The sequence below is a fragment of the Macrobrachium nipponense genome, chromosome 21, assembly GCF_015104395.2.
Source record: "Macrobrachium nipponense isolate FS-2020 chromosome 21, ASM1510439v2, whole genome shotgun sequence".
NCBI lineage: Eukaryota > Metazoa > Arthropoda > Malacostraca > Decapoda > Palaemonidae > Macrobrachium > Macrobrachium nipponense.
The window spans coordinates 39,632,812-39,648,673 of record NC_087212.1 but is presented as its reverse complement, the minus strand read 5'-3'; the positions used below and the strand labels follow the sequence as shown (position 1 = coordinate 39,648,673).

Sequence of the window (15,862 nt, the reverse complement as noted above, 5' to 3'; positions counted from 1 at the left end):
CAAATATAGCAGTAATGTGTATTTTTTTTTCTTTCTGCCTTACTTTCACGAGTTTATTCCCGTCAACATTCACTGTACTAATTGGTTTTGTCTTTTACTTTAGCTGAATTGAAATGTTGTCTGGTGCCAGAAATTTGTTTTGAGTAAGATTTGTCTAAGTGCTGCCTTGTTGTATATGATTGTGCGCCTTTATACGATTTGTGGCCGTAGTGTATATATACATACATACATACATACATAAATACTTACATACATGCATAGGTACTAATGAGTGTATGCTTGATGTGTTTTCACAATATGTAAAATTCCTTTTTTGTATTGGTTTTAAGCTTCATCCAAACTAAAAGACGTTTTGGTAGCAAATAAAACTAAGGTAGTCCAGAAATGTCCCAAAATATAATTTTGAGTGCCTTTTTTGTGTAACTGCACCTATACGTGCAATAATCCTGCATGTCGATTCTAGCTCGACTTAAGTCTCCATCCCCTTAGAGCTCTCACTAATATCTCATACCCCTACCTCTCTCTCCTATCTCCCTCTCCCTTCTATCTCCCTCTCCCTTCTACCTACTTACCTACCTCCCTCGAGCCTCCCTCACAGTTATTAAGGCTAATTGGCTCCTATTCACGTTTTCTAAAGAACATAATCTTAAATCAGCAGCCATCTCCTATTTCCTCCAAGACAACCTTAGACCTTCCTACTCAAGTGTTGGAGGAGGAGGGGGAGGAGTAGGTGTTTTCTTGTCCGTCTGTCTGTCTTATACTCGTATCCTTTTCTTCCTTGAGGTGTTTTTCCCTGAAGTTAAGAGGGCATTGTGATTATTGAAAATTACAATGGCAAAGATGTCAGCAGTTCGGGTATTTTACAAAGTGTATTAAGTGGGCAAGACTATGGTTCCACTTGAAATGGGGGTGCGGTTGTGGATATATCAAAAGAAGCGAGTTAAAGAGTAGGAGGATATGTTTTAAGTGCGAATAAAATAGAAAAAAAAAATTTTTTTTCTAGTAAGTACAAGGTAATAGGGTACTTCATCAGGCCACACAGTTGCCAACACTGTGCTGTTGCGACCGTGGCAACCGAGGCCTACATATACGTTATATATATATATATATATATATATATATATATATATATATATATATATATAGTTTTGTTTTTTCTGCATTCCATCACCATTAGAATCGTTTTGAAATTTTTTCTTCAATAAAGTTTTCAGTGAAAGCTATTTTTCAGACTTGGGAATGCCAAAATTAATAGGAAGAATCTAACGATTTCAAAATCATCCACTGTTATAACGGTAGAAAACCATTCATATCAATATCTCCTTTTCAATGTGCTGTAGATGCAAAGCTATAATGCAAGCACAGCTAGTCAAGAGATCTGAAATGTGTAAGAGTGTATTTTACATTGGTGCGTCTAGTCAATTGGGTTGCTAAATGGTGGAAGCAGGGTAGAGAAAATGAAGACAGTTTTGAGTGATTGTGTGCTTTCCTAAGGGCTCTTTCTGTTGGAAATTCTTGCGGACTGTCGATTGGTTTAACCGAAGGAAAACGGGATGATTTGGATGAAGTTTTGGGCACAATTGTGGGCTATTTCCTATATAGTGACCCCAAAAGGTTTTCGGGGGTCCTTGTCTAGGACTAGTATTTCTTTGGGGTAATTAGCCCCATATAGTAATTTGTTTACGGTTTTACGGTAATTCCCAATGGGCTTGTACTAAACACGTCACAAAGGTGGATACATACCGGGTTAAAACCCTAGGGGGTCAACATCTGGGAAAGATCCCAATTATGTATCTGTGTTTTCGTTACTAAAACTTCGGAAAATCAGATTTTGATCGGAGTTCAAAGAGTTCCTCAAGTTTCAAAGTCATTGTGTTTCCAATGAGAGGCATCCATTAGTTTCTGCTTGGGGTCCAGATCTTCTAGGTCTTGTGTTGTTAAAGGAAATCTTTGAGAAAGACAATTTTGACTGGTTTTTCACGGTAACTAATGTTGTTTGCCTCAGAAATGATTGATTTCTTTGCTTCAACATGAAATGTGTCGCTCCTAAAGGGGGTGGAAGTTTTTTCTGATAATTTTTTCTTGCCGAAGGTTATTTCTTCTTTGTGGAAGTAAATGATTGTTTTCTTAAATATATTTGCGCTGTACTGTATGTTTTCTGACTCCAACCCCACCCCCTTCCCCCTCCTCTTCCTTCCATCCTCCTCCTCCCAACGTCCCCACTTTTCCAAACTCGAGGCTCAAGTCTTTTCTTTGGATTTTTTTTTTTTTTTTTTTTTTTTTTGTAGCTCATCATGAAGGTTATTTACTCTGGAGAGTACGTGGAGGACAGAGTTCCTAATGGCCTCTTCCCGAGGAGTTGTTCTTTAAGGCATTGAAATCACCTTCACGAATTCCCTACTCTCCCCTTCAAACAAAGAAGGGTCTTTACCATTTGCGTCTGCTGAACAAGCAAGCTCGTGTGGGAAGGGCGTTGTTTTTTCAAGCAATTAAGGTGCATTATTTTTGTCTGGGCGTATGTGGTTAATGTGGTTGTAGGCAGGGACTTAGAGCTATGTTTTTCTATTGAAGGTTTTTCAGCAATTGTTTTTTTGTTGATGAGGTGGAATGTAAGCATTTTTTCTTTTTACTCTTCAAGCGATGATACGTTCAAGCATTAGATGAAATACTACAGTTAATGAATCTGAATGACACTGTCATATCTTTTTCTTAGCATCAGCGCTTAGGAATCTTTTCTCAAGTGACTTAAGTTCATTTTGTATATATCAACAATTGCTTCTCATATTCACTCCATATTTCGTCATAGTCCTTTCATCGACTTCGTATTTATTGAGTTTACTAAATATTCCCTTTCCTTGCCTTCTGAAGTTGTGTCTCCCCCCCATTCCCCCAACAACTCAGCCCTCACTCTGGGGTTGATGGGCTCTACTCTCTCCCACTGATCTCATGACTGATGTCTGATGCACTGAGAGAGCAGGCAGAGCAGTGTATTAGAAGCTCCCATTGTGAGATAACGTTCATGTTCCATTTGTAACGAATTAGCTTATCTTAGTTCACTAGTTGCCCTTTTTTTTTCCTAATTTAGTTTCATGTTGTTAGGCCTAATGCTTCTGGAGCCATTAGGTTTAGAATCTTTATCTCAGATTGTACTGGAGATGACCCGTTATCAGCATCTGGCTAATGGGCCTTGAATGGTGGGGGTCTGTTATTTGAAGGTTAGTTGACCAGTAGAGGTTCTGATCACGAAGCGTAGATTCTGCGCTATTTTGTGAATTGGTGCTTTGTTGATTGTTATATTCGTTTGTTAGAAATTACCTTCCTGTTCATTTGAACAGAAATAAACTAGCTGCAACCGGAAAAATAATGTTACAGTTAATATAAAACAATTATTGTGGTAGGCTACCTGATCACAATGCATAGATATGAGCTGTTATGTGAAAGAACATTATATTTATTGTTATATTCGGATGTAAGAGACTACCTGCCTGTTCACATAAATAGAAATAAACGAAATGCGACCGAGTAAATAATGTTTACAGTTAAAAAGAAAAAAAAGAGAGAAACATTTATTGTAATAACAAGCACTGTGTTTTGCGAAGTTGAATTTACGTCACGAGGAAGGCACTCGCGTAATGTGTTTGTTTTTGTGAGTTTGTACGTTCGCAGCGAATATGTGAACTGCTGGACCGTTTGGTTTTCATTTCTTAGTTGAAGGTACGCAAGAAAGATTTTTCCTTTTTTTCTGGGTTTCGATCATACGTTTGTTATCGATTGGGAGGACTTACTTCACATTGATTGCATTTTTTTTCTCATTTAATATTTTCTCCACGAATACCTCCTCTTTCCTGCATTAGTCCTTATTATTCCTCTTCTTCATTCCGTCACTAGAACCTCCGCTGACCAGCTGCCGCCAATTTTATTGAGTGGAGGGAAGAGGGAAGAGAGGAGGAGGGGTGGAGGGAAGAGAAGAGGGAGGCGGAGACTTTGGAGACCTGATCTTTTCTTCCTTCCAGGCGACTTTTGGGAGATGTAGGGACTCTTAGCTACTCATGGAGGGAATAAGGAAGAGAGAGAGAGAGAGAGAGAGAGAGAGAGAGAGAGAGAGAGAGGTAAAAGCTGACTTTGATGTACCCTTTAAGACGAGAATAGGATATTTTCTCTCTCTCTCTCTCTCTCTCTCTCTCTCTCTCTCTCTCTCTCTCTCTCAGCTATTAATGGAGGGATAGGGCAGAGAGTCTTGGGAGGGAAAAGGAGAAGATAAGGCGGAAGCTTGTTCCCAAATTTAAAAGCGAGAGAGAGAGAGAGAGAGAGAGAGAGAGAGAGAGAGAGACGTAAAAGCAAACTCTGATATACCCTTCAAGACGAAAAAGTCGTTCTAGAGAACTCTCTCTCTCTCTCCTCCTCCTCCTCCTCCTCCTCCTCTTAGGAATATAATTTAGAATTTTCTTAATTTTGATTTACTCTGGATGAATACCGGAATGTGTATAGGTCACCTCATTCATACGTTAGTGGTAATAACAAAATATTGAAAATCATGGGACATGCTTAAATAATATCCCTTTAGAGAAACAATAGTAATACTCTTTAAGAGTAAACTTCCTCTAATGTTACTGTGTTAACTGATTAACATAGTATTGATGTGACGTACTTTTTAATATGACCGAAATGTCTCAAGTTTGTTGTTCTGACAATTTGATATGATGTTCTTCCTTCTTTCTGTTTTTGAGATAATTTTACTTTTAGGTGTCCAGAATATTTTCTTTCCAGCGAGTTCGGAATGGTGATTGGCACTTACATTTGGAAAAGGGCTCCATCGAACGTTATTGCTTATGGTGGGGGTGTATGTGATTCGTTGTGTTTGTGTGTGTGTTTGCGTGTGTATATTGTCGGGGGTTAAATTGTAATGGTCTTATAATAAATATCGAAGGCTTGGCTTACCTATTACTATAAGATTCAGGGTCTCTGTAACACGGTTTTTTGGACTTTGCTCCTTGTCAAAGCATCGGATGTAGCTGAAAATTGACATATGTATATTTTACAACCACACACAAATTTTGTCAGCATTATCAATAACCTAAACCGGATAGTTTTAATTTTTATAGAGTAAAAATGATCTAGCCGACGCCATGGCCAATGATTACGAGCCAAGAGTCGAAAAACATTCATTACGTAAGCAAGGTAAACACCTTTTGACGTAATGTTGCCCCGCCCATCCACCAGACAGAAACTCCATCGGCTCTGAAACCCAAAGACTTTATGAATGGCAGAACGATACATAGATGTGGGTGGGGTATCAGTGTTAGCGTAGTAATACTACTGTAGCAGTAGTGCCGCAACAGTATAGCAGTAATATACATGAATTAAACGTTTAGGCTAACTGCTGGGATCCTTGAGGATCATTTAGCACTTCTTACAACTACTCGAGAAATTAGTTTTTATAGCCAGAAGTTAAATTTTCTAATCCAACAATTCCCATGATAGCCTTCAGTGTTATCCTGAATTATAACGAGGCGAAAGTGGGTGGAGCCTCATGAAGTCATCATTCTGACGATAATTATTGGTGAAGGTTTAAAGCCAATATACGGTACCGGCTATTTTTTTTTCAGTAAATAGGTAGATAGCCAATAAATAAAAATTGCTTGACATTGGATATAGCAGTAATCAAATCAAGCTTGCCTACTATGTTTTTGAAAATTACCAACTATTCCCTACATCTTGTCAATTTGATTGTGACCTATAAAGTAGACTGTAATTTCTTAGGAAACCTATTTTGGGAGTTAGACTAATAATCGAAGTGTTTTTGTATTTATTAACATATTTTGTTGGTTTGTTCATTATGACAATTATCAGTGGAGAGGTTCCAGAGTTCATGAAGGTGTACTGCTTTGCTTGTATTTAAATTTGTATGTCATTGTTGCCAGAGGTTTAGCCTTCGTTACGTATAGCCAATCATCCATCGAGAAAGAGTGAAGAAATGCTGTCATAAGTTACGTAACGAGTGCGTTCGAAACCTTTTCTCTGAGTAAGTTGGCCCGTCTTCAAAAAAAAAAAGTCACTTTTACATTATAAGTACCAAATTTATTCAACCTACGTAATGCAGAATGCAGTCAAAATTTATGTGTAGATATAATATGTATTCTGAATAAGCGTTATATTTATGAAATGCATAGATAAAAAGTTATTGCGAAAAAACCGTGTTAAATACAGAGCCCATGTATCTCATAGTAGGTAATAATAATAATACATTTTCTCTTCACAATAATAGCTGATTGCGAAACTGATCTCACGCCTGTTTGGTTGTTATCAGAAACAGATTTCCAGATTTAACCGGATTTCTAGTTACTTTCGACCGATAAAAGGAATTGATAAATAATCCACGTACGGAATCAAAACACGTTTCGTAGCCTCTCTGCAATTGATGTTAGATAGACTACACCTGTCATTTTTAGGTTACTGATTCCACAAACACACTTGGGGAAACACTTGTTGAAGGTTTGTTATGAGGTGATCAGAGTGAACAGGAACTTATGTTTTGTGATATAGGGATCGTTCGATCTCACGAATTGGGAGAAGAAAAGTATATACTTAATTTCTATAACTTACAGGTGGGCGTAATTGTTTTAGAACGGTGGTGTTCCGTATATTGTTGTTGTTGTTTCGTGCAGTTGTTGTGGGTCGTTTTTATTAAGATGCCTTTGTCGATTGCGAGTATTATTGTTATTATTACGTTATCTACATCGAGTGAATTGAAGTTTACTGAGTCGAGGTGGTGTAGCATTTATCAAGGGCCTGGGACTGTATACCCAGGGGCAAGGCTGATTACAAACTGTGTGCGCCCGAAGGTAGAAATAGTCGCTGTGCCGGAACGGCCACACAAACAGGCGGAGCTCCTTCAGGAGCCTTTTGGACTAACTGCAAGGAGGAAGCTCCAACCCCGCCCCCTCTTCCCCCTCGCCTCCCTCCCCCCCAACACACACACACACACCCACCCGTAAGAGACTTGACCCAGAAGCCTGTTACGGGAGTGACCTTGGTTCATCATGCATGCTTGAGGCGTGACCTGAGGAAGAAGGTCCTTGACCTCGAGCTAGTGGTATGTGCAGGAGGTTGATTCAGGAGCCACCTCGGGTAGGGCAAATTGTGCTGGGAAGTTGGTAACCTCTATAGAAAGCTGTTTTGAGGAGGGAAGTTTGAAACAGATATCCTTGGGGCTAATTAGAAAGAGAGAGGAGAGAGAGAGAGAGAGAGAGAGAGAGAGAGAGAGAGAGGCCTTGATGTCATTTGACAGGTGTGGTCCTCGAAGGGTGGTGGTGGAGCTGGGATTCGTAAGAGGCTCTCTTTTCCCAGGGACTTGGCACCGGGGTTGACCGCAAGAGAAGGGGTTTGCGGGCAGACGGGCAGGCGGTTCCGGTGCGGGTCCTGAAAGTCCTGTTGGGTTGCGGGCGCGTGTACGCCGCATGCGGTTAACCTCCTGCCAGATCTGTTGCAGGTTGAGACCCGCCTTCCCAGGAATCTCGGCTTCCATCCTCTACCCGGGACTCCTCCGAGAGGCGACGACGACGACGAAGTTCCTGCCCGCCGCCGCCGCAAGTATGCTGCAGAGACACCTCGGCGACGAGAGGACTTTCCTGTTTCCTCAAGGGCTGTTTTCCGTAGGATGATTCTGGGTTCCTGTACGATATTGCAGCGTTGTTATCAAAGGTCGTTGGACCCTCAATCACATACTCGTCAGCGGAGTTGTTGCAGTGGCTTTTTACCGTTATTGCAGTTTTTGGGAAAAGGAAACATTTGACGAATTTTATTGCTAATTTCTTTAATCTAATCTTTTAGATATTACTATTTCATTTTCAGGGATACAATATGTTACGAGCTAATGTTGCTTTATTATTTTCGTGTGATTTTTAGCATGCGTTAACAATGCCTGCCAAGGAACAGAAATAATTATCAAGAAAATTACGCTCTATAATTTATAATGTTCATATTTTCATTCGTTTTTCTTGATTTTTACAATTTTCTATATCGATATTGTATACATTATTTTCATCATTACCAATATGTGTTTAGTGTTTGTCCTTGCGTGAAACTTAAGGTAGAATGAATTCATTGTCATCTAACAATTTTTTTTCTTTCCTCTCAGGTATAGTTGGAGTTCGGAGTTCAGACTCGCCTTCTCTCTCCTGGTAGCGTGGTAAAGTAATTAGATTTCTGAAGACGTTCCTTATTAATTCTATTGACGAGAGAGAGAGAGAGAGAGAGAGAGAGAGAGACACTCAGCAGCAGGCTGAGGGTGGACAGGTTTGACCAGACACGCAAGAATTAGGGGGGGGGGGCCAAAAAAAAAAATCTTGTAAAACAAAAAGAAAAACAAAGAAAAAAGATTGCACGAAATTAAGAGATATTTGTCACCATATTTGGAAAGCAACTGGCTGGAGATGCGAGCAATCCTTGTTTGGCAGCGATCAAGTTTTTATCTGGGGCAGGAAGAGGAGAGGGGGAGGGGGTTGGTGGGTAGGGAGGGAAGGAGGGATTCCTTGGGGAGAGGATTGGATGGAGACTGGCCGGCCATTGTGTTTTGTCGGAGTGTGAAAGGCGAATCAATGACTTTTCAAGATGAGGATTCTTTTGCTTCATTTTTTCATGTAAATCGAATTCATGTGTGCTTTTGTCGTTATTATTATTATGATTATTATTATTGTTCTTACAATTAATAGCCTTTATAGTAGTAGTAGTAGTAGTAGTAGTAGTAGTAGTAGTAGTAGTAATAGTAGCAATAGTAATAGTAGTTTCTGGACTTAGAATATGCAGGTGACGCTGGTTTAAACAGCAAAACACCACAAGATATATAAAACTTGCTCAATACAATGCATCATATATCCAAAACTTGCTCAATACAATGCATCTTATATCCAAAATTTGCTCAATACAATGCATTCTTTATATCAAAAATTGCGATATCCCAAAATTTGCAATCTTATATCCAAAATTTTGCTCAATACAATGCATCTTATATCCAAAACAACTTGCTCAATACAATTGCATCTTATATCCAAAATTTGCTCAATACCAAAATTGGCAATCTTCAATCCAAAAAACCTTGCTCAAAATAAGGCATCTTATATCCAAAATTTGCTCAATACAATGCATCTTATATCCAAAACTTGCTCAATACAATGCATCTTATATCCAAAATTTGCTCAATACAATGCATCTTATATCCAAAACTTGCTCAATACAATGCATCATATATCCAAAGCTTGCTCAATACAATGCATCTTATATCCAAAGCTTACTCAATACAATGCATCATATATCCAAAGCTTGCTCAATACAATGCATCTTATATCCAAAACTTGCTCAATACAATGCATCATATATCCAAAACTTGCTCAATACAGTGCATCATATATCCAAAACTTGCTCAATACAATGCATCTTATATCCAAAACTTGCTCAATACAATGCATCATATATCCAAAACTTGCTCAATACAGTGCATCATATATCCAAAACTTGCTCAATACAATGCATCTTATATCCAAAGCTTGCTCAATACAATGCATCATACTATATCTAAGGGAACGGGACTCGAAATAAATTCAATGAAAAGGAAATTGATGTTGATAGTGTACCCACAAAGGAGAAAGGATCGGTGCAATTGAATCTTTCAAATATTTAAAAGCCATGAAACCCAGTACGGGTTCTCTTTAGCTGGATAGAATTAGTTGGACTGAAAAGGGCCAAATCAAACAGCGGACAGAGGCTCAAAAAGATCTGGAAATTAAATAGACTGAAAGTGCATATTAAGATAAGATGTTGCATAAGTCTAGTAAGACGTGTATCGATATACTGTCATGAATCATCGCATGACAGTGAAACTAGTATATCTAAGAGATTCTGTCTATTTGAAAATAAAGCTTTAAAAAGGATATTAGGAGTAAGATGAACGGGATTGATTTAGAATTGATACCATAAAGGAATTTACCGAAGTTCCATGTTTAGAAGAGTTGGAAGACCCCGACCTAAGTGGATGAGAACTAGGGGAAGGGAGGCTAGAAGGGAGGCTGGAGATGAGTGGAGATTTATGGAAGATAAAGCACAGAGAAACCATAAGTTGGTAGAATTTTAAAAAGGCCCTTTCACAGGAATAAGATTCCCATTTTGACTTCTAATTTGATTGATGCAGTAGACTTGAGTCACAATATCAAAGGTCAGTCGGTCAGTGTAGATGTCGCCTCCTTTTGTTTTTTTAAGATTATCGGAACGAGTTGACCACAGACCTTAACCTTGATTTATGAATAAGATTGACAGAAAGCGCTCATTCGCAGTAGTGCTTCTTTCGCCATTTGAATTCAGTCATTGGTATTAGTGTTTCAATTCACCACTTTGTACTATTTTAAATTTGCGTTTGTTGTCATGTTTCAACGTATACACTATATATTGTGTATATATATATATATATATATATATATATATATATATATATATATATATATGTATATATACATATATACATACATATATAGCCTATTTGTTTATATACAAATAAATATACATACACATATATATTATATTTATATATTATACATATATAAATATAAAAATATGTGTGTATACTATTTATGAAAGTTTCTTTAGGATGGGTTGCTAGACTCACGCCCTGTACTCTTGGGTGTTTGAGAGGTTCATATGCCGAGGCATCTGGTGGCCATTGTTGGTGGTTTCTCAGACCCAGCGATGCTCAGCTTCGCTGATCAAGCGACCAGCCGCCTATTCATAAATGATTTCATTCGTGAAGATTATTGAATAATAGTTACCATTCAAACAACTCTCGTGTTTTTGGTCATCAAAATCTCCTTAATATTTTTTTTTTCATATTTGTCACGCGGTACACTGTATTCATTGCTTAAGGTTCTGCCTAGCATACCTTCGGCCTCTAGCGGCAGCCCCCTTTCATTCCCTTTACTGTACCTCCGTTCATATTCTCTCTCCTCCATCTTACTTCCCGCCCTCTCCTGACAATTGTTTCATTGTGTAACTGCGAGTGTTTCCTCCTATTACGCCTTCAAAACCTGATTTGCCCTCAATTCATCTTTCACCGCTGAATGACCTCATAGGTCCCACCACTTGGCCTTTGGGCTAAATCTCATATTCCAATTCCTATTCATATTTATTGTGATTGTTGGCCGTTCCCCTTTCCATATGTAATGACATATATGGAAGCCTTGTTTTCGGTTTTTTCTTCTTTTTTTTTATCTTTTTCGTACTCTCCCGTTTTGTTGTTATCGTCCTTCTTTGTTCTGTTTATGCTCTGGTTGCGTCCCATTGTTCTTCTCCCGTTTCCGTTTCATGGTGCCATTGTCACGTTTTGCAGAATTTTTCTCTTCATCTTTTTAATTATTCCTGTTTCTTTCTTCTTTTGTTGATTTTTTTTTGGGTTGGGGTTGCTCTAAATGTTTTCGTAATATTTACTTACGTTATGCTTTGTATGTCTTTGTAATTACTTTTTTTTATTCTTCTTGTTTATTCGTTCTTTTACTTTTATGTCGGTCGCAATGATTTAACTTTTATACCACCCTAAATGATTTACTTATATTATTTGAGTGCATTTTATCTTTTATCAATTATCCATATTTATTTACATTTTTACTTTTAATGATCAACGCTTATGCGCTTTTCATGCTGTTCATCATTTCATATTTTGAACAATAATTGTGGCCTCCACGTTATGCCTTTCTAATTCCAATTTTTAGTTTTCTGTAAAAGAAAACTATTGTACCTGCTTTGCCTGTCCGTCCGCCCTCAGATCTTAAAAACTACTAAGGCCAAAGGGCTACACATTGGAATGTTGATCATCCACCCTCCAATGATCAAACATACCCAACTGCAGCCCTCTATCTTCAGTAGTTTTCATTTGAAAATTAAAGTTAGCCATAATCGTACTTCTGGCAGCGCTATAGGTACCAACAACATATGCCATCACCGGACCGTGGCTGAGTTTCATGGGCCGCGGCTAAGAGTTTTATGGTCCGTGGCTGATTTCACCACCAGACAGAAAACTGGATTGCGCTGAAGAAACTTCGGCGCATTTTTTTTTTTATTAGATTAATTTTCACATGTTTCCCCCTAGAGAAATATTATTCAGACATTAGCGTGGAAGGTTATAAATGTACTGTTGTGTGGCAAAATCAAGGAATAAAAATCGATGAAAATCAAAACAACAAAGGTAATAATAGCAACATGGGGTAAAAGTAATGGATGTAGTAATGGCTACCATATTTGTGTTATTAAAATTAGTTTTTGTTAGCTTAAATAACTAATATTTCAGGCCAGGTTCGTGAGCAGAGGCCCTGAAATACGTTTATTTCTTATTTCATTGATACTTATTTTCCAGATTTCAAACTTTTTGAATAGTCACGAGAGAGAGAGAGAGAGAGAGAGAGAGAGAGAGAGAGAGAGAGAGAAGGTGCCATTGTGAAATGCATGATGAACGGAATTGTAGTTTTGGAACATTATCAAGAGACTTGAGTAACAGTTGAATATAAATGACAAAAACCTCACCTCGAATGTGTAATGAATAAAACAAGATTTATGAGCTCTTTCAAAGAGACATGAATTAATGAAGAGAGAGAGAGAGAGAGAGAGCAGAGAGAGAGAGAAGAGAGAGAGAGAGAGAGAGAGAGAGAGAGAGAGACAGACAGAGAGAGAGAGAATACCACATAGTCACCGTACAAATTAGTCATTAAGATGCAAATGTATGAGGATCCAAAGATTTAAAAAAAAAAAAAGTTAAATTGTGAGAAAAAATGAAAACGCAAACATAATTTCACCTTGTGCTGCAGAGGAAAAAAAAAAAATACCCAGAGACCCACATTGTAAGAGAAGAAGCAGAACAAACGGAGAAATATTCCCACGACCTTATGTGTGAGCGAGTGTGTGAGTTTGTGTGTTGTTCCTCCACCCTGTTGTGTCGTACTTTTTTCTTGTTTGTTTACTATTATATATATATATATATATATATATATATATATATATATATATATATATATATATATATATATATATATATTATATATACATATATGCTGACGTCGTTTGACCAGACTGTTCATACGTTTTATTATTTTCTATTCCTCTCTGTCTTCATTTTCTTTTGATGTTATCAGATTTATGTCTTTTCTTGCCTGTTTATCACATATATATCTCTGGCGTCATTTAGAATGATTGTTTTATCTATTTCATTTTTGTCTGTTAATCTCGTATCTGTATTATATTTTTTTGTTTTGTTTCGTAATAAATCTTTTGTTATCACATTTTCATCCGCTGCTTTCAATTCTACTTTCTTTCACATATCCTCTTATTTACAGTCTCCAACGCCGCCTCCTTACTCCCCCTCCTCCTCCCTCCCTCCCTCCTTCCCCTCCTGTGTCCCCCTCCCTCGAATGGTATGAGCGACGCAACCAAAACATTAAATTTAGATATGATAATGTTTAAGTGACTTTCCATCTTGAACGGGATCGTGTGGCTGAGCCACATGGTGGGAAGGCTCGCCCAGAAGGCCCTGAAGGGGAAGAAGGTATGTCACTTATTTAAATCATGGCACGGAGAGAGAGAGAGAGAGAGAGAGAGAGAGAGAGAGAGAGAGAGAGAGAGAGAGAGATTTTGTTAGCATGCATATTCTACTTTATATTTTTTTGGAAAAAGATGGATTTACGCAGACATACCAAACAGTCGGTAATTGGTTTGAGAGAGAGAGAGAGAGAGATAGAGAGAGAGAATCTTTCTGTATGTTTGAATTTGTGTGAGAAAGAGCAAGAGAGAGAGAGAGAGAGAGAGGGATGAGAAGAAGAAAGAGAGAAGCTCACAAAATCCCTTAGTATGAGAGAGAGAGAGAGAGAGAGAGAGAGAGAGAGAGAGAGAGAGAGCGGGATGAGAAGGAGAATGAGAGAGGCTAGCAAAATCTCTCATTATGAGAGAGAGAGAGAGAGAGAGAGAGAGAGAGAGAGAGAGAGAGGAACGATATTAAGAAAAAAATGCCATAAAGGTTTAGTGTGACACAGTGAATATATTTTGAAGGGAGAAAATATTTTGAAATATCTTGGATAGACCAGCCATGTTTCATAATATAATAAAGTATAGATATTGATTATCTATTCGTTTCATATAAATTTGCCAACAGTATGTACATCGCAAATTGACAAAAGAAACTTAGAACTATCCCCTGGCATTGCTCATAATTCTTTTTTCCCTTTGCATTTAGATCTTCCCACGCCACACGATCTACCAACTATTTATAGACATATTGAGAGTCGTTGAAATGTCAACTGTTTAAAATGTTTGCAAATACGTTTTGTTTATTTTGTTGAACAGGCTTATATGAGTCTCACTTCATAGTTTACTTGTCTTCCTAATTTCTCTTTACTTATCTCATGTGTTTATCTTTGTTATATTCCTTATTTAGTTTATTCTTTGCTTTTGTAAGTTTTTCCATGGTGGGCTACTTCCCCAATTTGGTCTTAGCTTGAATTGAGGTATATATATAAACATATATATATATATATATATATATATATATATATATATATAGACAGATAGATATGTGTGTTTGTATGGCTATTATAGTTTCCTCGTTAACTTTCTCTAGTGTTCTGTAAATCTTTCAACGTGAGGAAGCAATTTAGTTTTGTTTTTTTTTTCACTCACGCACACCTGGAACTCTGGCTGACTAGAGGTTTGAAATCTACCGCGTCTAACTTCCACATTGTGCGCCATTTTTCTACTCTGATATATATATATATATATATATATATATATATATATATATATATATATATATATATATATATATATATGAGTTAGTTCCCATCTCATTTGCCAAGTTTTTCATCCTGCCCCTATATAATACGTACTACACCCCCTGCCCGACCTTTCCCTACGACTAACCCTCCCGAAGGTGCGTCAAACCGCCAAATGGAAATCCACTTTAGGGCGTCACGATTCCATTTCTCCAGTGGGTGATGGGTTCCCTTTACAGCGGTGTAAGAGGGTTGTTGTCGATCTCTGGTTTCAAGTGGTATGTGTGCCTTCTCTCTTTTTCTCTCTTCCTCTCTTTTCTCTTTGAATGTTGTTAAAGGAAATTTATTTTATTAATAATTCTATTTGGAATGATCTCCACAAAATATTTATTTTCCTTTGATGTCGATCTCTAGTTTGAAGTGGTGTGTAGCCTTCCCTCTTTTTCTCTCTATTCTCTTTTCCTCTTAATTGAAATGGTCTTCAAGGAAATTTATTTTATTATGAATGGGATAGTCTTTCCATCATTCTTTTGGGAATGATCTTCAGACAAATATTTTCTTTTAGAATGTTCTTTCTTTTTATTATGAATACCACGGTCTCTCCATTCTTTGTGGAAATATCTTCAGAGATTATTTTTTTTCATTGAGAATATTCTACAAAGCAACTTTATTTTTGCTTTTCTTTAGCAATAATCTTTGGATTGATCATTTTAAAGTACGTATTCTGCTAGGAAATATTTTTACATAAGTTATTTTAAAGAGATATTAAAAAGAATTTTAATTGGTTTCTTAAAGTTTTTCTTGTAACTGATATTTTAGCAGACGTTCCTCTTTCTTCTCTTTAATTTCCTTCAGATTTGGACTTTTATCTCTTTATAACTGGTCATCAAAGTGACCGTTTCTTGCATAATTACACTTCAGGGTCACTTCCTTTGAATTATAATACTGGTCAAATGCAGCGAAGTCTTTCATCGGACTGAATAAAAGGGAAAATGTTTTTATAATGGAATATTTGCCCAAATATTTTGGGAACTTTCACGGGAAGTTTGCAATGTATTTTTATTTTTTAT

The 15,862-nt window shown here is 37.4% G+C and overlaps 1 protein-coding gene across 8 annotated transcripts in view; it reads left to right on the top strand.

Moving 5' to 3' along the window:
• The window catches only part of LOC135197946 (uncharacterized), a 503,607-nt gene that overhangs the window by 219,806 nt on the left and 267,939 nt on the right, over window positions 1–15,862 (top strand). The window contains exon 1 of one of the 8 annotated variants that reach the window (XM_064225233.1): window positions 8,140–8,193. The exons of 6 other annotated variants lie outside the window; for them this stretch is intronic. The gene's annotated coding sequence lies outside the window, so the exon portion shown is untranslated. Of the gene's footprint in view, window positions 1–8,139; window positions 8,194–15,862 lie in introns of those variants that run through there. One more of the 8 variants, XM_064225234.1, reaches the window with a different exon arrangement.